Source organism: Rattus rattus, chromosome 3, assembly GCF_011064425.1.
Source record: "Rattus rattus isolate New Zealand chromosome 3, Rrattus_CSIRO_v1, whole genome shotgun sequence".
NCBI lineage: Eukaryota > Metazoa > Chordata > Mammalia > Rodentia > Muridae > Rattus > Rattus rattus.
The window spans coordinates 46,094,302-46,121,177 of record NC_046156.1 but is presented as its reverse complement, the minus strand read 5'-3'; the positions used below and the strand labels follow the sequence as shown (position 1 = coordinate 46,121,177).

The 26,876-nt window shown below is 36.5% G+C and overlaps 1 pseudogene; it reads right to left on the bottom strand.

Moving 5' to 3' along the window:
* Nucleotides 1-4,702: 4,702 nt before the first annotated feature.
* Nucleotides 4,703-13,144, bottom strand: LOC116895347 (annotated as a pseudogene).
* Nucleotides 13,145-26,876: the final 13,732 nt, after the last annotated feature.

Sequence of the window (26,876 nt, the reverse complement as noted above, 5' to 3'; positions counted from 1 at the left end):
AACAACCCAATATAAATGTAGGGTATAAAACTAAACAGAATTCACAACAGAGAAATCCTAAATGGCTGAGAAGCACAGGAAGAAATGTTCAAAGTCCTGAGTGATCAGAGAATTCCAAATCAAAACAAACCTGAGATTTCCCCCATACCAATCAGAATGGCTAAGATCAAAAACTCAGGTAACAGAACCTACTGGGGAGAATGTGGAGAAAGAGGAACAGGCCTCCATTGCTTGTTTGATTGCAAACTCGTACAACCACTCTGGTAATCAATCTTGAGGTTCCTCTGAATATTGGAATTATATCTACCTGAACATCAGGTATATCACTCTCCAACACATAATAAAATATGACCACCACAGGGGCAAGTGTTCCACTATGTTCATAGAGGCCTTATTTATGACATACAGAAGCTGTTAACAATCCAGATGATCCACAACTGGAAAATGTATACAGAAAATGTGGTTCATTTAAATAATGGAATATTACTCACGCATTAAAAAAGAGAATACCATGAGTTTGCAGGCAAATGGGTGGTACTACAAAATATCATACTAAGTATGGTAACTTAGACCCAAAAGGACATGTGTGGTTTATACATATAAATGAGCAGATATTATCCAAAAAAGAACATAATACCCAGGACACAACCCACAAGACTCAAGAACGTTAACAAGCCAAAGGCCCCAAGTGAGGATACCTCAATCCCACTTGGTAGGGAGATAAAAGCAGTCACAGGGGGCAGAGAAAGGGAGTACCATGAATGAGAGAGGGTCTAAGAAATATGGGAAGTGGGAAACATGATAGGTACTGGATGTATTGGACTAAAGCCCAGAGGGTCAGTAAAAAAGAATTGAAACAGGCAACCACAGGAAGTAGGAGGCAGGGGTGGGTTGTGAGGGAACCTTCTACAATTTAATGGAGACCAGGAAGGTGAGAGAACTTTATAGTCCACCTCCAGTGGAAGGACAGGACTTCAAGAGCCGGGATGGCTTTCCAATCCCACAGTCAAAGGTTCTGAGACAGAATTATTCCTGTCTGAAGGAACTGCAAGAACAAAAATGGAGAAGAGCCTGAGAGACAGTAGGTACATTGACAGGTCCAAATTGGAATCCAGCTCAAAGGGAAGACCCGTGGCTCTGCCACTGTTACTTTTGCTACCATGAGTTTGTGTACAGGATTCTGGCTCAGCTGCCCAAAGAGAAGCTGAACAAGCAGTTGAAAGAGTTAGATGCAGATACTAGGATCCAACCAATAGACAGAATCTTAGGACACCTGTGGTTGAATTGGGGAAAAGTTGGAAGAAGTTGAGGAGGATGGTGCCCCATGGGAAGAAAAGCATCTCAACTGACCTGGACCCTTGAGATGTCTCAGACCCTGAGCCACCAACCAGACAGCATATACCAGCTGATAGGAAGCTCCCCTTCCCCCTGATACATATACAACAGAAGAATCTCTGGACCCGCCTCAGTGAGAGAAGTTGTATATAATCTTCTAGAGACTTCAGGCTCCAGGAATGAGTAAGCCTTTTAGGATGGGCTTAAGGGGCCCTGGGCATCCTCTTGGAGATGGGAGTTGAAGTGTATGAAGGGGAGCAGTTATGAGGCAGACCACGAGGAAGAAATCTGGAATACCAAAATAGATAAAAGAATATATATGAAAATTAAAAATGCAACAACTCTATAATTGGATTTAACCACTACCAAAAGGAGGGAAATAAAACCCTGTATAACAATCCACTCTCAGAAAGTGTCATGGGGTCACATATCTTGGAGAAGAATATACTACCATAAGTTAATTAAACCAACAAAATGTGTTCTAAATATTTACACTTATTCCCCATAGATAAAAAAAACTTTTTCTTTCATCAAATAAATTTCCATTTGTGAATAAAAAAGAGAATTCCAGAAATCTGTACTTGTCAAATGACATGGAATATGTTCTTCTGTGGTGCCCAATACAATTGATATATCTGCAACACAATGCTATCATTTCCTGCAGAGGACATTATTGAAGAGGGAGAGGAAAGGTTGTTAGACAGTGATGTAGAAAGTCTGCTGTGAAGTTTTACCTAGAAAGAAAAAAAAATCTGCAAATATGATAGCTCAACAAAATAGCTGCCTAAACAGTACACACAATGTATAATATTAAAGACATGTGAACATGGGTAGAAATGGACCTCAACTTGTAAAGGAAAACAAGAGAAGCTGAAAAATTGTGAGACCTGTGAAAAACCTTTCATGTGCCAGCACTGACAATTGGTGAATTAAAAAAAAAACAAAACGTGTTTATGAATAAAAGTCCTTGTATAAGTAGCCATATATAAACGGACTGTTTTAATTATAATTTCATAAACACACACACACACACACACTCACAGGGAGTTGTAGAGTGTTATTTAATCATACAAATATATGTGTTTGTGTCATTTGTTAATTTTTTATAAATATGTATATAGAAAATGGTTAAGAAAAGATATTGCAAACTGGTGAATCCACTATGGAAAACAAGCATGGCAAATATCCACAAGGTAAAAATATATGCACTATATATATATGCTACTATATGCCCAGGCATACACATCTTGTGCTCTATTTCTTTGGTTGTGAGCCTAGCCTTTAACGGCTGAGCCATCTCTCAGACCTTGTGCTCTGTTTCTATTGAAGATTAATTAACTCAGCCATGTTATGACTTCATTATAGGAAAAATTCTATAAATCAAGGAGTACACAAATGAGTGAGGAGGCAATAGGAAAAATATGAGAAAACTTCATCTTCTATATATAAGACAGGAGATTTAAATCCAAAGTATCAATGATATTTGAAATTAACCTACTAAACTTATTTATTTTATTTGATTTTATTTCATTTTAAGCAAGGTCTTCTGGGTACTCATAGATGGCTGTACACTCACACAAAATGTATCTTCCTCCCAAATAAAGGAACTTCCAGGTTGTGTATGATTTGTGACCTGACCACTTGGTACCACATTAAGAAAAAGTGATCAATCCAGGAAAATTTTAACTCCCTCTCTGAGCACTCATTAATTCCTCTAGTACCCAAAATAAGGGTGGGATCCTATGATATTTCTCCTCCCACCTTAGTATACCTATTCATGATGTACCTGTTTACATCTTAAGTATGCAATGATAATTTTGAGGTATCAAATTTTAACTTCAATACCATTTCAAGAAGCCATAATCTTTGTACAAGGCATTCTAGTACTCTGCCTCTTAAAAATCTTTCTGCTTCTTGTTATTAGTGATCTTCCTGGAGCCGAAGATGCAGGCCAGTGTTGTAGAGGTATGAATATAGCTGAACACAGAACAATTAGTTTTTTCTATGTTCTTTGACCAGTTGAGATTCTTTCTGCATATATTTCTATAGCGTTGGGGGAAAAGCTCCTTTAATGGGAAGTGAGATTTGGATAAATTTGTGTATAAGAATAACTAGTTATAAATAATTTTGAATAAAACTGGTATAGTAAAATGTCCATAGCATGTTCTCTACAATTCATAGGCTCAAGATGTTTTATTAATATTCAGAAAATACCATTTTTTTCTTGGAGAAAGCCTTCAAACAGTTAAATAGTGGTAATACATATACAAATATGAAAAACATGTAAGATTAGCAGAGCGTTATAAATACATACATATAAACATATATGTATATATATATATCATGTTGTAGTTAGGTATGTAGGAATATATATTGTATGTATATATAGATGTTTATTAATCATATATATGAACATATATGTTTAATCACATATATGTAACATGTATATATGTTGTTAAACAACATATGTGTGTTTCTGTGTGTATGAGAAAAATACTCATTTATTAAGGCACTTATTTATGGGTATAGATTAATATTATCATTTAAGAGAAAGAAGCAATGAGTCCAAAAGGAAGCAAGGGGAGGAGACCCGAAGAAGGACAAAAAAGAATGAGGTAAATTCTGTATTTATTATTTAAGTAATAAAGTATTTATTTGCCTCCTCCAATAATGGCTTATTAGCTACAGGATACCCTAATAACTTTGTAGAACTGAATATTAACACAATTCATAGAGGATCTTTAGTTGTGCCCTATGAGTTTACAGTATTTAAAATTATAATAACAGGACACAACATACTATTGTTATATCAAAAGTACATAGTGCCTGCCAAATTTTTCTGATTTAGAAATGTAGGGGAAAAGATCTGTTAGGAGGAGAACTACTATTTTTTACCAGCGATGCCTCAGATGAGTTTCACAGTCCAAATGGATACCACCACTCCAAAATTATGTGGGAAGTATAAAAAGGACTGGATACATAGTAAATATAAGTTCTAATTGATATGTTTTAGTGGATATCGGTCAGGAAAGGTTGTATTTGCAGTTGGAAACAGTGCAAAAATTGTATATTTTGTTTTGTTTAACTTTCAGATATCTGAGAATATTCTAGAAAAACATTTAGACATTCTGTTACTCTTACATGTAGTTATGTGATGATTCTATGAGTATTTTATGAGTTCAGAATAATCAACTTATTGATTATTGTTTTTACCATCAGGACATAAAATCTAGAGATAATATAAGCTTGCAATATACAACACTAAGCATATTAATAAAGAAGTAAAATAGAAATTAAATATAATATGGATCTCATGAAAAAGACACTGACTCAATTGATGTGCTTCTTCATGTCTTTAATTTGACTCTTACAACTTTGAATCAGCATGGATTGCAATGAATGGGTCTTCAGCAGAGTTACTAATAGAGAAGTGAGCTTTGCCATCACTGCCAACATTTACTTTAAGTCCAGTGCAATTGCCATTGACTTTATCTCCTGAAATGACATCACAATATGTGCCAGCAGGAAGACCAGTCTGTAGAGTGGTTGACAAAGCCCTGGGGAAAAACAATTAGTAGTTAATTGGAATGCAACCCAGAAACATGCAGGACGATCCATTATGTATTATCCACAGAACAATAAGTGCCCCAACCGTGTGCTATGGAACACTGGAACTCAGATCTTAGTAAGAGAATCCCATTTTCAAGACAGTGTCAGCTGGAGCAAGCAAATTTTCTATACTAAAGTCATTATTTTAAATGCCCATTTGTTTCATTGCCTTTAGTGACCAGATAGAGAAACACAGAAACTGCAGAGAAGCTCAGCACTAAAGTCCTTCTGTGAGGACTCTTGTTGTTTCCAGACAGTCCTCTGCCAGTTTAAATTCTGATTAATTTTTTTAATTTATAATTATATACTTAATTGCTTACATTTCAAAGGTTTTTTCCATCCTGGTTTCCTGTCCATAAGCCCCCATTCCCTCCCCACCCCTACCCCATACGGATATTCCCCCTATACAACCTGCTAATAGCCCTCCCCCATATTTCCTTGCACTGGGGGTCCAACCTTGGCATGACCAAGGGCTTTCCCTTCCACTTGTGCAACAACAAGGCTATTCTCTCCTACATATGCAGTTGGAGTCTTGGGGAGCATTCATTCTTCAAATATCCTTAGATTACGTGATGTTACCTGGAAATATTTCTAGAATTAAATATAGAGCTATGTTTAATTAATCTAGCATTTATAAGGATACATCCAGGTTTCTTTAAGAAAAGAATTTGCATGAAATGATTCTAGTTCTAAAATATCATTCCAAGTGAACTTTTAGTTAAAAATATTATGAATTTCAATTAATTTCTTGTTGTCAATAAAACATGATTTGTAAAAAGAAGACTTTTGACGAGATAGAAATCTGTGAGTTGAGATTGATCACTGACTCCCAAAGAGATTCGTTGAGGTTGAAAGCATTTTTGATTTGTTTTGTTTGTGAGACAGGGTCTCCCTAAACATCCAGCCATGACTGTAATGAAATCGCTAGGCAGGTCAAGATGTCTTCAAACTCACAGTAATATGGTGCTTCCTCTCTCACAGTAACAAGCACCACTCCTGGTATCTGACTGAAGAGTACTACAGGTGAGGGAGTCATAAAAGGTTGACCAAGTAGAAGTACCCCAGGTGAAAGCAAAAGGAGGAAGGTTTTAAAGCCACAGGAAGCAACTGCTTCAACCAATTCATACACCAAATGCAAGTGCTCAAATGTTTTTAAAATACATAGAACATGCAGCTAGATAATGGAAGACTCTGTATGAGTATAACGGATTAATGTATAAGTAATAATCATAGGTAATGGGAAAAGTACTCTAGTACTTGCATTGCACATTTTAATGGTGATATGTATTTACAATCTATATGCATTAAAATGTTTTAAATTAGCCTGTATATATGAATACATGTTATTGTCAGTGTCAGTAATACAATATCAAAATTGTATTAATAGAAGAACACTAGGAAAGCAAATACCGTTTTTTTTTTGTGTGTGTGTAAGGAGTATTAACTTGGAGCTTAAATTTATTGTCAAAAATTATTGCATATGAAAAATATAAAAGAACAGGAAAAGAAAAGAATTATCTTGGAGTCTAATATTATACAACCCTTTGCTAATCCATATCCACTTACCAGTCATCATTGTTAATGATAATGAATCCTCTGTTTCCTCTGCCAAAAGCCACTTGGTTGCTGCCATTATCCCACCAGTTTGAAAAAGGCTGACCATTGACTACATTCCTGAAGGCAACCATGTTCCTAAAAGCACAGGATCAGGTGAAATGCTGGTACCCTTTAATCCAACAGTTTAAAATAAAAGATTAAACAACCTCCTTATTACATAAGGACTGAAGGGGACATACCCACCTTATTTGACGCCATCTATGTTCACAGACCCAGCCATTGCCACAAGTGGTGTCTGGATTAATGGTCACTTCCTTTGTTGCTCCATTGTTATTAGGTGGTCCCATCCAGTCATTCACATCCTTTATTATAGGAAAAGTCAGATCATTGAATGCTTGTGGCAGCCTGACTCGTGACACTACGAAAAACCAAACCACTCCACTGTGTCTGCAGTGTGTAAGTTTTTTTAAATTCTTCAATCTTTATAACAGGCCTTCAGTGAAGTCTTACATTCTGTTCAAACTCAGGCTTTCCAAACATATTAGCAACATCAGAAACAATTTGTAAACATCCTATGTTCTTATCACTATAAGCTCTTCAATGTGACTAAAGTGAGAAAGCTAAATATTCAGGAAAACTAGGTTTAAAGAACAGACATCAGTTACTACCTGAGAAATATATATAAATATATAGATGCCTCAGTTTATTCAGAGATGATATATGTAGTTCAATTCTAAGTAAAGAACATATATCAAAATGCTTTTTGGTGAAATACTTTCTAAGTTAATAATATTTGATTAATTACATCTCTGCTTTAGAATATACTAAAAAACATTCTGGCTTTTTTATGATACCCAAGAGTAAATAAGAATCTTATGAAGGCAAAATATTTACATATGTTTCTAGGAAAATATCTCATTATACTCATGAAACCTATTCATAAAATAAACTTAAAAACAGAACAAGGGAACTCTTACCTTCAAAGGAAATGAAAAATATTATATAAAGAAATGATGTTTGTATTTTATATTGGATATGTGCTACAACACTAGACTGTCCCATCATAAAAGAAAACTTCACATAGCCACTTAGATACCTGATTGTCTAATTGTTTAGTTCAATTACAGAATTACTTAAGCTTACACATATAAAAAACAAGCACATATTGCAAATAAAGTCATGCATGGATTCATTCAGGAAAATCACTACTCTGAGATTCTCATAAGATCATATCTATTATAATTTCATTCATTACCATTAAATAAGCTACCTTCTCATTCCACAAGGAAAAAATCTACTTTTTATATGACAAATTTGATTGTACTAAGGGTAGAAAAAATGTGAATTTCCCTTTAGTATCAATAGCCATAATCACATGTCAACTCTAAGAGTCGTGGCTTTAACAGGTATAACTGTTTCTCTCTGTATTTTGTTACATTTCAAATATGTTTTTCACTACCAGGTATTTTTTCAATTTCCTTACATTAGAAAAATGTAGTGAACAAATCCTTCATAATAAGCACCATGTACCATAACAATACATGAAGTTGAACCAGAACCACTTTTTTCTAGATGAAAATATGCTTCAGACAATTCCAAGACTTACTTTTTCCATTCTGGAAATTTCTTGACCAACGATAACTTGACATTACTCTTGTGAAGCCATAAGGATGAGCCAACATAAATCAACTGCCATTTTATACATTCTGAAAGTTGAAAAGAATATTACAGCAGAAGTAAATAATACATTATTCTCACTAAATGCAGCCCCCCCCAGCAGCAGTGAACGTAGTCCTACCTAGCATCCCAGAAAGTCAGTATGGATGCTCCTCCAGCACCATGTCCTCGCTGATTGTCATGGTTGTCCACAAACACAAGGGCTCTGTTAGAAGGCACAAAACCCCAACCTTCTCCCCAGTTCCTGCATTTTAAAAAAAGGATATTTTTCTTTTCCAATGATTACCATAACATAAAATATGGCACCCTTCTTATATTAATAAATGACTGTTTCATAAGAAGTCTTTCATATCTAGATGTGTGCACATACATAATTTTCATGATAAAATACATGGAAATTGTAACGACTTTTAGGTCTTAATCTATAAGCTTCAGTTTTCATTTTTTTAGAATTTTTGATTTTATTTTAATATTATGGACTTGAGAATTAAGACATCCATATTATATAACATAGAATGGAAATAAATTTGTAACTGTCAATTACAAACTTTGAAATTTTCAATTAATTCTCTAGTGTAGCATAAAGAAATTCCATACTGTGGTCACATTATCAAGATCACTTTTAAATATATTTATTCTTGGGATATTAACATTTTTAGTAGGCCATGAGTAATAATTCTTATAATTTGATGGACTTACTGCATCCAGGCAAATACACTAAGTAGTACTTTGGAGTTCCTTGATATCAGGTGATTGATATACCCAATGAAAATCATGATTCATTAAGATTTAGAGAACAATAAGACTAACAGATAATCAACAACTTAAAATAGAATATTTGAAAGCATATCATATGGATGCCAAGTGACAACAGATATATGATAGAACTGATGATGCAATGGCAAATATTTACTTTAGATAAGACATCTTCTGTCCTTCCCACTTGCGGACAACTGTGCCAAGTTTTGCACCAAACTTGAATTCTGTCACACGGCCATTTCCAAAGTACTCACTACCTTTAACTGCCTCACCACCAAGATCAATGACCTACAAGAGACATTGGAGCAAGTGTCATTTTAAGTGTATCTTTAAATCATATTACTGAAAGATAATATTATTTAGAACTATTGAAAATAATTCTTTATTAAATGTTATTAATGACTTTTTGTATACAGAAATATTCTGATTTTATTCATAAACCATATGTCACAGTATTCCAAGAAAGCAAATAATGAACCAAATTACAATAGAGTAATTTTTATTCTCCAGGCTGACTTCCAGAAGTTCACTAGTTCACAATAAGTTAACTCTTGCTATCTTGTTAACATTAGAAGTGCTCATTAACATTCTCAGGAACTTAGAAATAAAAAGGTGTCATCCTCAGTTCACTTCAAGTGAAAAGGTGCCTTACAAAAGGCTTCATCTCTTTACCTTAAACAGCTACATCTCTGAGAGTATGAAACAAAACTTAAATCAGAATATTGGCTTTGGACATTAAATATTATGATTTCTGTTTCTTCTAAATGATAACTTTGAATATGAGAGATGGATTAATGAAGTTAGCACTGCCTTGAAACATGATGTGACATATAATTAAATGTGCTCTTTCTGATTAACAAGACTCGTTTTTTTAATGGCAGAATGGTAAGTCTACATGTGACTGAGCTATTAAACTGCATATTTAATTACATTCGCAGAGAAATATGCTATCAATTATCTGGTTTACAAAATGGACATATTTAAAGAAAATCCCATGGGACCTTAAACCCTATGAACAAAACTACAGAAAACTAAGGAAGTCTAGAACAGGGAGTTTTCCCATGGGAAAAACAGAGTTGGTTGTTCAGAACCAAGTCAACCCTGACAACACATGCATATGGGGAACAATAACTAAAGTGAATCGCTTACATATGAAGCACTGTGAACTACATCAGTTATATTTAGGAAATATGTATGTGTTTGTTTTATGTGTTTAAGGACATATGCAAATATATAAATATTTGTACATGCCTGTGCACAAGTACATATAATAAGAGTAAATAAATCAAGACAGGAAAATGACAGAAAATATGGAATGATACATGGAAGAATTTGGAGGTAAAAAGACAAAAGGAAACATTGTAATTAAAGTATAATATCAAATTATTTTAAAACCTGTATAGTGTTTTACCTCTTGATAAATGAAAGGTCTGCTTCCTTGGGAGAACCATTTTGTATTTAGATTATGAAGTTTGTCCAAAACTGCCTTTATGTCTCCAGGCCACATGTGTTTAGAAGCATCAAGTCTGAACCCTGCTACACCAATGTCAATGAGACGGTTCATATACTCAGCCACCTTGGTACGAACATAATCTTTTTCCAGTGCAAGATCCAGAAGGCCAGACAAACGACAGTTTCTGACCTGTTGTGGCAAAGCGTGATTCATTTATAAAAGTCTGTTTCTCCTTAAAATACATTTCCCCATTCAGTCAATCACATATTTATCAATAGCAAATTTTATATGGATTTTGGTGAAGATCTGGAATGTACTGATATTCTATTGTGGACACAGACTCGAAAATTACCTGTAACTATAAAGAATATCAGAGATTACAATATTTATAAATTTAGTCTGTTCATTCTACTTTGTGATCCTCCTTCCTCTTCTGTCTCTGTCTCTGTCTCTGTCTCTCCTGTCTTCATTTCTGTCTCATGCTTCCATTCCCATTCCCCCTTCTCTTTCCCTCACCCACTCTCTCACTCTCTCACTCTCTCATTCTCTGTCTCTCTGTCTCTCTGTCTCTCTGTCTCTCTCTCTTTCCCTTTCTCTTCCTCTCTTCTTTCTTTTCACATGTTTCTCACCATTTCCTTTTTCTTCCCACTTTTTCCTTCATTTTACTTTGCTCGAAAATATCAAAGACAATAACTTGCTTATGTTATGTCCATCACTACAAAATTGAGACTTTAACTGTGTTTGAAGATTGTTTCTATGTATGATTTGTATTTCTAATATTTTTCATTTTGTCATGTTTATATAAGTGATAAGTCAAGGTTTTAAATTTTACAGTCAAATTTTCAAGAAAACATTCCTGAGTTTATCATGGACTTTAATGTATCCTTAAAATAATGAAAGAAAACTGCAGGTCATTTTGCCTTTCCGTGTTTTCAGCATTCTCTCTTAATAAAGGTTTTTCCTATGGAATCTAAATGAACAGTTCAGTGATATTCATGAATTTCTTTCTATTCAAGCATCGACAGTTTTTTATTCCCACACCATTTTCTTCATTACCTCATAGGCATCATTGTAGTTTTTAATATTTCTATTACATTTATTATCGTTAAAATCCCAAGCAGAGTAGGGAACTGATGGGAATTCCCTGTTATTAGCATTGTAGTAACTTCCACAGGTACTGATTGTTCCTGCACCATTGCCTGCACCACACATGTGATTAATGACAGCATCCACATAAATCCTGACCTAAGAAAGAAAAGTGCATACTACAGTGAGACAGAAAACTCTATGGTGTCATTACAATATTCACATCAAAGCTCGAAACATATCATCTGCTGCTCTGTATAATCACTTTACAAACATGAGTCAGGGTGAAAGGAAACTAATGTGAAATAAGATCCATTTTAGTCATACTTTGTGAAGAAGAATATTGAGGTCTTAAGGAGGGAGTAACAGAAACTACCATGACTAGAAACAAAAGTTCAATTATTGAGGATATAAGATATGGTGTAAATCTGAGAGACTATTGTGCTTGACATTTTACAGGGATACAAGGAGCAAACCTGAGCTTCATCTAAGCATGTCTTTAGACATCTATATAGCTAAAGACCAGAGGGAAGGTACATGTCTCTAAATTATTGAACAAAGTATATAATTACCACCCAAAAAAATCAATGCCCATGGACACTGTAGGAAGGTCTTAATATTGAATAATTTTAAAATACAACAGTTTCCAATATGTGTACTATTATTTGTTGTAGTCAAATATACATAGTCAAGAATTTCTAAACCTAGCAATAAGATTTTTTAAGAACACTTAAAATGTAAAGTAAAATTTAAATATTTAAAACATCTTTAATGGCTGGAAGGATGGTTCAGTGGTAAGAGCACTGACTGCTCTCCCAGAGGCCCTGAGTTCAAATTCCAGCAATGACATGGTGGCTCACAACCAACAGTAATGTGATGATGCCCTCTTCTGGTATGTATAAAGACTGATAGAGTGTACTTACATGTCATAAATAAATAACCTGTTTAAACAAAATAACTAGACACTGAAGAAAAATAGTTTCATAAATAATACATTTAAGGAAAATGTGTCTTCACTTACACCAACATTGTTGCACCTCGTCACCATGTCTTTGAATTCATTTTCATTTCCAGATCTTGAGCAAATTTTGTAGCTGATGGGTTGATATCTTTCCCACCAAGGTCTGGATGGGTTATTAATTATAATATTTTCATTGGGTGGAGAAACCTACAAAAAAAGTTATAATTACTATGAGATTATGGCTTATTACACATACCTAAATTTGATAGAGTGCTATCAGTAATCTGACAGTATTTCTCAAACTATAAATGCTCACTTTTGTTGATTAACAATCACCATAAATTATAGAAAAAACATTTCAGGTGTGCTCCTGATAAGGATATAGAATACAAAAGTAAATAGGTGCAACAACTATCAAACCTTTTCCTTTCTCAGCAAAGTTATTAGTGAAATGAAGTTGTGCTCTAATGTCACTAGTCCTGAATAGAATGCTATGTGAGCATAGTAAGCTCTGCATTTAATTTGTGAGGCTATCTTACCTGCACCCCTCCAAATCCCTTAGGAGCTAAGTATCGCTCACATTCCTTGGCAATATCAACCCAGCGCCACTCAAACAGGTGGACAATAGCAGTCCTCCCATCTGTAGTGTGTGGGTCATATTGAGCCCAGCAGAACCCAATGAGGGAAAGCAGCAGAACGAACTTCATTTTGCTTTGAAGTTGTCATTGCTCCTTCTTGTGCCTATTTATATTCTGAGAAAGGTACAGTTTATCAAGTCAATATTTATGAATAAATATTTAGAGAATAAGCTCTTTTTTCATATCTAAAATGTTTACTCTGAGGGTGTGAACAGGTGATGTGCATTTAGAAACTCTCATGGAATAAGACCCAAAGTCCTTTGAGGCCATCATTATTTGACTACTGTAGATCTAACTTCGCATGCCTTTCTCTAATGCAAGGAAATAAATGATGGAGATGAAAATACCTAGGGTCATGTTTAAAATAATTGTTCTATTTCTGTTCTAAATAGAAAAAGGTTATAATCTATCGAGTTCATTTTGTATCTGCTACTCAAATTTTAGTTATTTAGATAGTTATATTATTTTAAGAAACTTTTCAAAACTGTAGAATCTACCTAAAATAAGAAAAAAAAAAAACAGGAATGGTGAAGGAATGAAGATTTGGAGTGTAAGGAAAAAAAACCGAGCTATGAAACAAGATATTGTATTCAAATAAAGAACAAAAACATAATTCCAGCCACTTTGTATTTGAGCAATATCTTCCCTACAATGGATTCTTAGGCTGCATAAAAGATTTGAAGATAACAAGATCTGAAGATAACGGAATGAATAACTCAAAAGGTTAGTATCTTCATATACATATAAGAGATCACATGATTATGCTAATTTGAAAGGAACATAAATGCTAAAAGTGGAAGCACCCTCCAGAAGTCCCAGTCACATACAAGGATGTCTGAGTGATAGCTTGTACTTCTTAACTAGAAATATTTATGACTTCTACTAAGTCCATATGTTACAGATATCCCTATGACTGTATCTATCACACTTGCTGGCATCTTTTGCTAACATCGAACCTTAACTCTTTGGCCATCTTGTGTGCAGTAAAGACCAGTTACTATATAAGACCAATCCAATACGTCATGGAAAAAGGAAGACTACTTGGACATTTTGACACGTGGATTAAACAGTTACCAGTTTTCACTTCCTTCAATGTGAAGACAGCCATTCCTGCATTTCCTGCATTTTGCTATGGAAGAATGTCTGCTAAGTGCTTTTATGGTATATTAATTATATTCATTTTTTGGATTAAGATATCAAAGCTAATATGAGGGTAGATAGGGGAATCAGGAAGTAAAAGTTGATAGTGCTGGAGAGAGGAAAAAGAGGACATTAGCAGAGAGGATAGTATTTAATGGGATCTGAGATAAGGAAAAGAGCAACAGACTAGGAGGAGACTGACTCTAGGGATCATAGCTTTGGAAATTCAGAAAATAGAACACAAAGAAAATTCAGGTACTTTGTATTGTGAACAGGAGTATGGAACGGTCCTTAAAAGTTTGTGAATGTCCAGTAAGATAGTCTAGAAAGTGAAACAGGAATTATTATTACAGTAATTTGAGGCATTGCAGTTACTACAAAATGCATGAAACCATAAAAACATATTTCCACAGTGGATATAAATAGATATTTATATTCTGCAATGAGAAAGTTATTGAGGTACATTATTATGAATTCTCATCACCCATGTAATTATTTGCATGGTTAAAATTGTCCTTGATCCAAAAAACTGAAGTCTAAGACTAGAGTATCTTAAAGCAATCTCATCTACAAGATGAATCAAAATGCAAACTTTAGGTTCACTGAAAGAATCTGAGATGACAGACTGGAGAACATTGAAAGAGACTATTGACTCCCTCCAATATATGGCCTCTATACATGCACAAGTGAGCATACACACAGATATATGTGTACATAAATATAGAAGCAAAATGACACATAGTCACACAGACACACACACACACACACACACACACACACACACACACACACACACACACAAGATACGAAGAAAGAGCCTGCCTGGATAAGGTTACTTTAACAAAATATTGGGAGTTTTAGTTTTGGCATACAAAATATGCACTATTAAATTATAGGGGACTATGAATACCACAGATGTGCAGCCCTTGACATTTAACAAGTAGAGGCCAATGAATATTGACTATATCATCATTTTTAATACCTGTATCTTGAAAACTGAGAAGGTCCCAGAAAGTGATTTAATGAAAAAATGCTACATTTCACGGAATTCTAGCATATGATACAAATAATAACAAAAGAATTAGTAAATAAAATAATACAGATAAATTTTCATTATGAAAACCTATTTTAAAAGTAAGCAAGAAGGCTGCTGTTCACGTACGAAGACTAGTTGGCAGTGTCTATGTAGTCAAATCACATGAGAATTTGTACTAGATAGTGGGTGACATTGGCCTGATTACAGAAAAGCTAGAGATAATAATCCAGAGCATGGATTGAACAATAAAACGTCTACACTTTATTTCAGTCTCAATCTAAAATATTTAAATTTTATTTTTGAATTTGAATTCTAGATTATGATATAAATATAAGATTTCATCCTTTCCTGACCTCCTCCCTAGTCTAACTACTCACTCCTCTTTTCTCTCAAAGTTATGGCTTCTATTTTTCACTGACCTTTATCATGTGCTTACATCCATGTACCTCCTAAGTGTCAAACCATACAGAATCCTGAGGATCACTTCTAGGGTTAATTTACCCACACTTTAAAGTCACCTCTCTGAAAGTACATTATCTATTGATAAGATGCTAGAACAAGAAAATGTAAATTACATTCCTAAGAGTTGTTATCTTGCTTACACAGTTGACTGAAAAGAAAAGCATTATCTTGATAAACAGTTCTCTGCACCCAAATCCCTTGGGAGGGAGAGCTAAAACTTCAGAGAGGCAGACAAGCCTGGGAAACCAGAAGAGACTGCTCTCTGCACACTCATCTCGGACACCAGAGGAAAACACCAAAGGCCATCTGGAACCCTGGTGCACTGAAGCTCCCAGAAGGGGCAGCGCAGATCTTCCTGGTTGCTGCCGCCGCAGAGAGCCCGTGGGCAGCACCCCACGAGAGAACTTGAGCCTCAGGACCACAGGTAAAACCAACTTTTCTGCTACAAGAAAGCTGCCTGGTGAACTGGGAACACACGGAGGCAGAATTCCTCTAGGACCGGACACGTCCTGTGTTTACCGGAAGTCCCACACCCGAGGATCCCGGCCTGCAGCAGCGCTCTGCTCCCAGACCCCGTGGGAGAGAGACCTCACCGCCTGGTCAGGTGGGCACTCCTGAGGCTGCAGAGAGGAAGAGACCACCAACACTGCCCACCTCTGCCCACATCCCTGGCCCAAGAGGAAACTGTAAAGGCCTCTGGGCTCCCATGGGGAGGGCCCAGGAGCGGGCAGGACCCCTGCCTGAGACACCGCGGAACCTGAAGGAAACAGACCGGATAAACAGTTCTCTGCACCCAAATCCCGTGGGAGGGAGAGCTAAACCTTCAGAGAGGCAGACAAGCCTGGGAAACCAGAAGACACTGCTCTCTGCACACACATCTCGGACACCAGAGGAAAACACCAAAGGCCATCTGGAACCCTGGTGCACTGAAGCTCCCAGAAGGGGCGGCGCAGATCTTCCTGGTTGCTGCCACCGCAGAGAGCCCATGGGCAGCACCCCGCGAGCGAACTTGAGCCTCAGGACCACAGGTAAGACCAACTTTTCTGCTGCAAGTGACCTGCCTGGTGAACTCATGACACAGGCCCACAGGAACAGCTGAAGACCTGTAGAGAAGAAAAACTACACGCCCAAAAGCAGAACACTCTGTCCCCATAACTGGCTGAAAGAAAAAAGGAAAACAGGACTACAGCACTCCTGACACACAGGCTTATAGGACAGTCTAGCCACTGTCAGAAATAGCAGAACAAAGTAACACTAGAGATAATCTGATGGCGAGAGGCAAGCGCAGGAACACAAGCAACAGAAACCAAGACTACATGGCATCATCGGAGCCCAATTCTCCCACCAAAACAAACATGGAATATCCAAACACACCAGAAAAGCAAGATCTAGTTTCAAAATCATATTTGATCATGATGCTGGAGGACTTCAAGAAAGACGTGAAGAACTCCTTAGAGAACAAGTAGAAGCCTACAGAGAGGAATGTAAAAATCCCTGAAAGAATTCCAGGAAAACACAATCAAACAGTTGAAGGAATTAAAAATGGAAATAGAAGCAATCAAGAAAGAACACATGGAAATAACCCTGGATATAGAAAACCAAAAGAAGAGACAAGGAGCTGTAGACACGAGCTTCACCAACAGAATACAAGAGATGGAAGAGAGAATCTCAGGAGCAGAAGATTCCATAGAAATCATTGACTCAACTGTCAAAGATAATGTAAAGCGGAAAAAGCTACTGGTCCAAAACATACAGGAAATCCAGGACTCAATGAGAAGATCAAACCTAAGGATAATAGGTATAGAAGAGAGTGAAGACTCCCAGCTCAAAGGACCAGTAAATATCTTCAACAAAATCATAGAAGAAAACTTCCCTAACCTAAAAAAAGAGATACCCATAGGCATACAAGAAGCCTACAGAACTCCAAATAGATTGGACCAGAAAAGAAACACCTCCCATCACATAATAGTCAAAACACCAAACGCACAAAATAAAGAAAGAATATTAAAAGCAGTAAGGGAAAAAGGTCAAGTAACATATAAAGGCAGACCTATCAGAATCACACCAGACTTCTCGCCAGAAACTATGAAGGCCAGAAGATCCTGGACTGATGTCATACAGACCCTAAGAGAACACAAATGCCAGCCCAGGCTACTGTATCCTGCAAAACTCTCAATTAACATAGATGGAGAAACCAAGATATTCCATGACAAAAACAAATTTACACAATATCTTTCTACAAATCCAGCACTACAAAGGATAATAAATGGTAAAGCCCAACATAAGGAGGCAAGCTATACCCTAGAAGAGCAAGAAACTAATCGTCTTGGCAACAAAACAAAGAGAATGAAAGCACACAAACATAACTTCACATCCAAATATGAATATAACAGGAAGCAATAATCACTATTCCTTAATATCTCTCAACATCAATGGCCTCAACTTCCCAATAAAAAGACATAGATTAACAAACTGGATATGCAACGAGGACCCTGCATTCTGCTGCCTACAGGAAACACACCTCAGAGACAAAGACAGACACTACCTCAGAGTGAAAGCCTGGAAAACAACTTTCCAAGCAAATGGTCAGAAGAAGCAAGCTGGAGTAGCCATTCTAATATCAAATAAAATCGATTTTCAACTAAAAGTCATCAAAAAAGATAAGGAAGGACACTTCATATTCATCAAAGGAAAAATCCACCTAGATGAACTCTCAATCCTAAATATCTATGCCCCAAATACAAGGGCACCCACATACGTAAAAGAAACCTTACTAAAGCTCAAAACACACATTGCACCTCACACAATAATAGTGGGAGATTTCAACACCCCACTCTCATCAATGGACAGATCATGGAAACAGAAATTAAACAGAGATGTAGACAGACTAAGAGAAGTCATGAGCCAAATGGACTTAACGGATATTTATAGAACATTCTATCCTAAAGCAAAAGGATATACCTTCTTCTCAGCTCCTCATGGTACTTTCTCCAAAATTGACCATATAATTGGTCAAAAAACGGGCCTCAACAGGTACAGAAAGATAGAAATAATCCCATGAGTGCTATCGGACCACCAAGGCCTAAAACTGGTCTTCAATAACAATAAAGGAAGAATGCCCACATAAACTTGGAAATTGAACAATGCTCTACTCAATGATAACCTGGTCAAGGAAGAAATAAAGAGAGAAATTAAAAACTTTTTAGAATTTAATGAAAATGAAGGTACAACATACCCAAACTTATGGGACACGATGAAAGCTGTGCTAAGAGGAAAACGTATAGCTCTGAGTGCATGCAGAAAGAAACAGGAAAGAGCATATGTCAGCAGCTTGACAGCACACCTAAAAGCTCTAGAACAAAAAGAAGCAAATACACCCAGGAGGAGTAGAAGGCAGGAAATAATCAAACTCAGAGCAGAAATCAACCAAGTAGAAACAAAAAGGACCATAGAAAGAATCAACAGAACCAAAAGTTGGTTCTTTGAGAAAATCAACAAGATAGATAAACCCTTAGCCAGACTAACGAGAGGACACAGAGAGTATGTCCAAATTAACAAAATCAGAAATGAAAAGGGAGACATAACTACAGATTCAGAGGAAATTCAAAAAATCATCAGATCTTACTATAAAAACCTGTATTCAACAAAACTTGAAAATCTTCAGGAAATGGACAATTTCCTAGACAGATACCAGGTACCGAAGTTAAATCAGGAACAGATAAACCAGTAAAACAACCCCATAACTCCTAAGGAAATAGAAGCAGTCATTAAAGGTAGCCCAGGTCCAGACGGGTTTAGTGCAGAATTCTATCAGACCTTCATAGAAGACCTCATACCAATATTATCCAAACTATTCCACAAAATTGAAACAGATGGATCACTACCGAATACCTTCTACGAAGCCACAATTACTCTTATACCTAAACCACACAAAGACACAACAAAGAAAGAGAACTTCAGACCAATTTCCCTTATGAATATTGACGCAAAAATACTCAATAAAATTCTGGCAAACCGAATCCAAAAGCACATCAAAACAATCATCCACCATGATCAAGTAGGCTTCATCCCAGGCATGCAGGGATGGTTTAATATACGGAAAACCATCAACGTGATCCATTATATAAACAAACTGAAAGAACAAAACCACATGATCATTTCATTAGATGCTGAGAAAGCATTTGACAAAATTCAACACTCCTTCATGATAAAAGTCCTGGAAAGAATAGGAATTGAAGGCCCATACCTAAACATAGTAAAAGCCATATACAGCAAACCAGTTGCAAACATTAAACTAAATGGAGAGAAACTTGAAGCAATCCCACTAAAATCAGGGACTAGACAAGGCTGCCCACTGTCTCCCTACTTATTCAATATAGTTCTTGAAGTTCTAGCCAGAGCAATCAGACAACAAAAGGAGGTCAAGGGGATACAGATGGGAAAAGAAGAAGTCAAAATATCACTATTCGCAGATGATATGATAGTATATTTAAGTGATCCCAAAAGTTCCACCAGAGAACTACTAAAGCTGATAAACACCTTCAGCAAAGTGGCTGGGTATAAAATTAACTCAAATAAATCAGTTGCCTTCCTCTATACAAAAGAGAAACAAGCGAGAAAGAAATTAGGGAAACGACACCCTTCATAATAGACCCAAATAATATAAAGTACCTCGGTGTGACTTTAACCAAGCAAGTAAAAGATCTGTACAATAAGAACTTCAAGACACTGAAGAAAGAAATTGAAGAAGACCTCAGAAGATGGAAAGATCTCCCATGCTCATGGATTGGCAGGATTAATATAGTAAAAATGGCCATTTTACCAAAAGCAATCTACAGATTCAGTGCAATCCCCATCAAAATTCCAATCCAATTCTTCAAAGAGTTAGACAGAACAATTTACAAATTCATCTGGAATGACAAAAAACCCAGGATAGCTAAAGCTATCCTCATCAATAAAAGGACTTCAGGGGGAATCACTATCCCTGAACTCAAGCAGTATTACAGAGCAATAGTGATAAAAAATGCATGGTATTGGTACAGAGACAGACAGTTAGACCAATGGAATAGAATTGAAGACCCAGAAATGAACCCACACACCTATGGGCACTTGATTTTTGACAAAGGAGCCAAAACCATCCAATGGAAAAAAGATAGCATTTTCAGCAAATGGTGCTGGTTCAACTGGAGGTCAACATGTAGAAGAATGCAGATCGATCCATGCTTATCACCCTGTACAAAGCTTAAGTCCAAGTGGATCAAGGACCTCCACATCAAACCAGACACACTCAAACTAATAGAAGAAAAACTAGGGAAGCATCTGGTACACATGGGCACTGGAAAAATTTCCTGAACAAAACACCAATGGCTTATGCTCTAAGATCAAGAATCGACAAATGGGATCTCATAAAAAAGGTCATTCCATTAGCCTATGAACTTTATGAAGTCATTGTTAAAATAAACAAAGAACTCAAGAAGTTAGACTCCAGAGTGTCAAATAACCCTATTAAAAATGGAGTACAGAAGTAAACAAACATTCTCAGCTGAGGAATATCGAAATGGCCAAAAAGCACATAAAGAAATGTTCACCATCCTTAGTCATCAGGGAAATGCAAATTAAAGAAAACCTGAGATTCCACATTACACCATTCAGAATAGCTAAGATCAAAATCTCTGTGACAGCAGATGCTGGTGAGGATGTGGAGAAAAAGAACACTCCTTCTTTATTGGTGGGATTGCAAACTGGTACAATCACTCTGAAAATCAGTCTGGAGGTTCCTCAGAAAATTGGACATTGCACTACCTAAGGACACAGCTATACCTCTCCTGGGCATATACCCAAAAGATGCTCCAACATACAACATACAACAACAGACTTATTTATAATAGCCAGAACCTGGTTGTTTTGATTTTTATTTCTCTGATGATTAAGAACTTAGAGCATTTCTTTAAGTACTTCTTAGACATCTGATATTTTTCTGTTGCAATTCTCTATTTAGCTCTGTACCTCTTTATATATTTTGGAAATTGGTCCTCTGTCAGGAGTAGGATTAGTGAAGATTTTTTTTTTGGAATCTGTAGGTTGGTGGTTTGTCCTATTGACAGTGTCTTTTGCCTTCCATGAGATTTTCAGTTTAATGAGGTCTCATTTATCAACTGTTGATCTTAGTACCTGAGCCACTAGTATTCTCTCCAAAAATTTTTCTCCTGTCCCAATGACTTCTAGGCCATTTAATGCTTTCCTTTGTAATAGATTCATTGTATCTGGTTTATGTTGTACTCCTTGATCTACTTGAACTTGAGCTTTGTGCAAGGCGATAAATATGAATCTATTTCCATTCTACAAACAGAACTCCAGTTCAACCAGCTCCATTCACCATTCATTGAAGATGCTTTCTTTTTTCACATGGTAGGCTTTTTGCTTTCTTGTCAAAGATCAAATGTCCATAAGTGTATGGGTTTACTTATGGGTCTTTGATTTTATTCTATGGATCAAACTGTCTATCTCTGTTCTAATATCAGGCGGTTTTACCACTATTGTTTTGTAGTACAGCTTGAGGCCAGAGTTTGTGATTCCCCCAGTTCTTTTATTATTGAGAATTGTTTTGGCTATCCTGGGTTTATGAGGGTAAGAATTGTTTTTTTCATGTGTGTGAAGAATTGTGTTCTAATTTGGATGGGGATTTCATTAGATCTCTAGATTACTTTTGGTAAAATGCCACTTTCATTAGTTAATCCTACTAGTCAATGAGAATGGGAAGTTTTCCCATATTCTGAGGTCTTCTTTGATTTTTTTTTCAATTGGGGTATGTGGGAAGGAGGGTGGAACTTTTGTCAGTTATGCTGTGTGGATATCCCAGCTGATGTGTATTTTGGTGATTTGTATTTTGTTCTTGGTCACTGAAGACCTCCTGGGAACCACACAGGCTGCAGTGTTTGGGCAGGTATCTGCCAGGCCACTGACCTTCATCATAGATTTTTAATCTAAGGAAAATTAATCTTGGGAAGATCACCCACTAGTTATTAACTTGTATTATGATGGCTCCTGAAAAATAGTTCTATCATTCAGAATTTTAAATGAATAATTTAAAATCTTACAACACTTTTGTTTATATTTTCTCTAAGATGTGAAAAGTTTTATTTCCTACATTGCTTCATTTTCAATCATCTGAATATATGGAATGAATATAATTTAGAAATTGCTCCAGTTCATGCATATGCTACTGCATATCACATAATTCCTCTGAAGCACAGTTGCCAGTCATTGGATCCGATCCCTACCTGACTGCCTGGTTGGCACTCATTGAGAAAGAATGTGCCTAGTCCTCGGACTAGATATCCCAGAGTCAGGTAGTATCCAAGAAAGGCTTCTTCTCTGAGAAGAAGGGGAGAGGTAATGGAGGAAGGTACTACTAATTGCAGGACCTGGAGAGGAGGATGGAGGAAGACTGTGATGAGGATGTAAAATTAATAAAAATAAATCATTTACAGGAAATATTAAGGAGTATATTTTTGAATACTGTAAGTTTTGTCTTGCCAAGGAGCTTATCAACTCAGTTATGCTCATTACTACTGCTGTCCCTTCTATGCACAATCTGTGCTGAAATAAAAACATGAATATTTTATCCTTCCAATAAGGACTGGAGACTAATTTCTTTTTAGAAATACTCTAGGTTTCTGGCAAAAGATTGGAACTATTGAGACCATCAGACTCTGAACTGAACTAATATCACTTTTCACGCGCTGGAATACAGACAGGTCTGGATACACTAGCAGGCTGAATCACATAACAAATCTAAAAATCTTATTAACTACATTCATACTCAAAAATAGATTCTCTTGAAGAGGTGAACCAGTTGTAGAAAATTGAAATGGAGGAAAGTAAACCATATTTAAAGGAGTAGATAGGAGAAGGTAGAAAGTCACTGGAGGAAATAAGAGACAGAGCAGAGACTAGAAGACCCTATGAGCTGAATGATCTGACAAAGTATTATATTGAAAACAGAGATATTTAGGTTGTATGAAAGACCCCAAGGCACATTAGAGAAGAAAAGAAATAGACATTGAAATTCTTTTACCTCTAGACATGACTACACATCAGTATGAACTTACACATATATGATATTTCATGCCACACATACACATACACACACACACTCTTCTTCTTCTTCTTCTTCTTCTTCTTCTTTCTTCTTCTTCTTCTTCTTCTTCTTCTTCTTCTTCTTCTTCTTCCTCCTCCTCCTCCTCCTCCTCCTCCTCCTCCTCCTCCTCCTCCTCCTCCTCCTCCTCCTCCTCCTCCTCCTCCTTCTTCTTCTTCTATTGAATTTGCAGAAACAATGGACAGAATAAATTCTTTCCTTTACTATTTACTCTTTGCAGGTCAAAATATTATTACACCTTCAATCCTCAATCTTGACAGATGGTGGACTTTCATTAAAGTATTGTGTGCAAAGGCCTGGTTTTGGGAAATGTCCAGTTTTATATGTCAGTGAAGTTGAGTGAATGGAAAGGAGAGGAAATGATAGAATTTCAATATAGAAACCTCCTTCCTCCCATGTTCCACTATATTCCTAGCAGCTTATTTATAATTGCCAGAAGCTGGAAATAACACAGATGCCCTTGAAAAGAGGAATGGATTAAAAAAATGTGGTACACCTACACAATGGAGTACTACTTCACTAACAAAAACAATGACTTCATGAAATTAATAGGCAAATGGATAGAACTAGAAAATAGCATCCTGAGTGAGGTAACTCAATCACAGAAAAACATACATGGTATGTACTCACTGATAAGTGGATATTAGCCCTAAAGCTCGAATTACCCAAGATACAATCCACAGATCACTAGAAGCTCAAGAAGAAAGATGACCAAAGTGTGGATGCTTCAGTCCGTCTTAAAAGGGGGAACAAAAATATTCATAGGAGTGGATGTGAGGACAAGGTTTGGAGCAGAGACTGAAGGAGTAGCTCCCTTTGCTGTCAGGCAAGGTCACCATCTGCTACTTATGTATCTGGAGCCATGGATCCCTCCAGGTGCACTGTTTGGTTGGTGGTCTAGATCCTGGGACAATTGGGTTGTCAGGCCAGCCTATGTTGTTCTTCGAATGGGGGATGCACCCCGCCTCTTCTACTCCAGGAAAAAGAACCAAAATATGTAGCAAGGGTGGGTAAGGACTGGGGATGGCCACCTGAGGGTCCAGACATCAGGAAAATGTGAAGCTCCCAGGATCCAACAGGGACGTCTTTAGCTGAAATGCGCAGAAAAGAGGGAGATAAATCCTGTAGAGCCCTCCTCCAGGAGATGGGCATGGCAAAGTCGAGCGAGGAAGACACCTATCCATCACAAAGTTTTTAACCCAGAAACGTTCTTGTTCAAAGGAAGAACAGGAACAAAAAAAATGGAATGGAACATAGACCCAACCAGGAACTTCCCCACTTGGGGAATCTCTCATAAATGAAAACACTAAACCCAGCACTTGTACTGGTCAAGAGGTGCTTGCCATCAGGAACCTATGTAGATGTGAATGCTTGGAGTCAACCACCATATGGAGCTCAGGGAACCTGGTGGAGGAGCTGGCAGAAGAAACTGAACTTTCTTACAGACAGGACTCTGAAAAGTGCCCCTCAGTTTAAGGTATGCTCCAAAGCAACTTCTGTAAATTAAACTATCAAGTGACTTCTAGGAGAACCATATGTACAGTAAGTAATATGTTACGCAGTACTTGCAGTTGTCAGTTAAACCTCAATCCTCCAACCTGGGCATAGAGAAGAAAAGGCTCAGAAAAATAGTAGCCTGTACTCTGAACAGCTTACTGACTTTTTTCTCTGGCCCACTTTTCCATCAGACTGCACTGTTCTCTCAACAAGCTCTTACACTTTGCTACTAGAAAAAAAAAATGAACTAGAAAAGCAAGTTACACTTCCAAGGTCCTTATCATGATTAAACAAATTACTGCAAATAATGAAGTTATCCTGGTAGTTACACTGAATTATCATTGTATTTATTTAACACATTATTATCAATGCTGTGTTGTTTTCTTTTTTACTGACACTAGTGATACCGTTGAAAACTCTTGTTCTGTTCCCACCCTTAGTGCAACCCTTTGACAATTTGCCATTTAGCACTACTCAATGTCTATTTGTCCTCTCTAATTCCCAGAAGTGTTCCTGTGCTCCAGGAGAACAAACGATGAGAAAAGGCAAACTTAACCACAACTGTGGTGCATGTGTTTATATATTTTCTTTCTTTACTTCCTTTCTTCTCTGCCTTGACCTAAACTATGACTTCATTTTTTACTTTTTAAGTTTATGCATATATAAAATATGTTAGGATAAATCCACCACAAATGCTTACCTCAATAATCCTTCACTACTCCCCTAACATTTCTCATTTTATATTCCCAAGAGATTTGTGTCTTCTAAGGAAAACATAAAGATTAATGATCAATGTCTTTGACATTAATAATAAAACAGAACTACAGAGGAATATACCTACAGTCTGTCCCTGGAATATATTTTCTGGAAGAATATTACTTGTGGAAAGGTTCTATTGTTCATTATCCTGTATTGCTCTGTAAGTATTACTTCCCTTTAATATATAGAATTATGGTAATTAAGTATGAGATTTCAAATGAACTGGGGAATTTTTAAACATAATATAGGAATAGATATGGAGTTCAGGGTAGAACTTCTACTCAATGTTTATAAGAACTTGTGCTTAAATCAAGACATTACACACACACACACACACACACACACACGCACACACACACACACCACATTGTGAAAAAGTGGTCTTTGAGTTAGAGAGAGCACCTGCAAGTGTAAATATGCCATAGTAGTAATCCCATGAATAGATGGGCACTTAGGTCCTTTTTTATTACAACAAATAAAAGAATTCCAGAGGCAAATGTGGAAGAATTTGCCCAGAGGCCATTCATTAATGAAGGGTTTTGTTCTTTTTAATTTGCAGTTCTAATAAATAAATAAAATATACTAGGCATATACTCAGGGGGCAAAAAGAGATAACCTTGCTGCAGCTGTTAGGAGGACACATGAAGAGAAAGTTTCATACCTGTTACATTTGAATAAGGTGCCAAGGTGCATTGCATATGTGCTCTATGGTTGGTGGTTCAGTCTTTGTGAGTCCCTATGGGTCCAGA